We start from the raw sequence: 1,055 nt of genomic DNA on the forward strand, positions 1-1,055 counted from the left end.
TGGTATTAACTGGGCTTCCTTGTAGGTGCATGGATAGAATCCTATCACAAACAGCGTTGTACCTCATGACTGATCTGGATATATTCTTTTTGACAATGAATGCAACACCATTCCTCTTCAATTTGTCATTCCCGGCATAGTAAACCATGTGGTTGTCAGCTAAAAAAGGCCAATACCAGTACATTTCAGCTCATTAATGCCTAGGATATCCATGCTTTTGCATTCCATTTCATTTTTGACAATGATTAATGGATATTTACAGCTGTTTATCTTCATTTTTAGCTGTGCCCCATCAGCATGAAGGTCCTATGGGCTTTTCTCCCATGGGCTTTACTCCATATTTGTCATCACAGTCAACTCTACTTTGAGGAGGCAGTTGCATTTTGAGTGCCTTCCAACCTGAGGAGTTCATTTTCTGGCTCTATATCTGATAGTGTTTCTTTGTTATTCATAAGGTTTTCAGTGACTAAATATTTGGAAGTAGTTCATCACTCCTTCCTCCTAGTCTGTCTTTGTCTGGAAGCTCATCTGAAACCTGTCCTCCCTGGGTCACTCTGCTGGTATTTAAAATACAGATGGCAAAGCTTTCAGAATCATAGCAACTCACAGTACAACAAACTGGTAGATGTGTGGTGGATTGGTAGTGGTAGCTGGGCATATTCTGTTTCCTTTGGTCTAAGATTTGTAAAGGCTAAAGTTTAGGTAGTTTCTTAGTCCTTTGGTCTTACTGTTTCCATTTATCTTTCATTTTCCTCTCTCTTTGCTCTGGACAGGAAGAGTGCAATAGTTGCACCTTATGGCTGCTCACAAACTTTTAATAAGCCTGTCACTAGTCACCATAGTAGGATGTAGAACATTTCTTTGTAGACTGTGTTAAAACAATTGATATACCCCGAGGCTATGGTACTGAGTCCCCAAACCCAACAGCTCCTTCCATCAAGGTGTTGGTTTAATCCTATGAAGTTTCCATAGTATGGGGCTGTACGATAAGTACTGGACCACAAGGTCAGTTTGAACTGCAAGGTCAGCAATTCAAACTCCTTGGAAACCCTATA

Source organism: Chrysochloris asiatica, unplaced genomic scaffold (genome assembly GCF_000296735.1).
Source record: "Chrysochloris asiatica unplaced genomic scaffold, ChrAsi1.0 scaffold00063, whole genome shotgun sequence".
NCBI lineage: Eukaryota > Metazoa > Chordata > Mammalia > Afrosoricida > Chrysochloridae > Chrysochloris > Chrysochloris asiatica.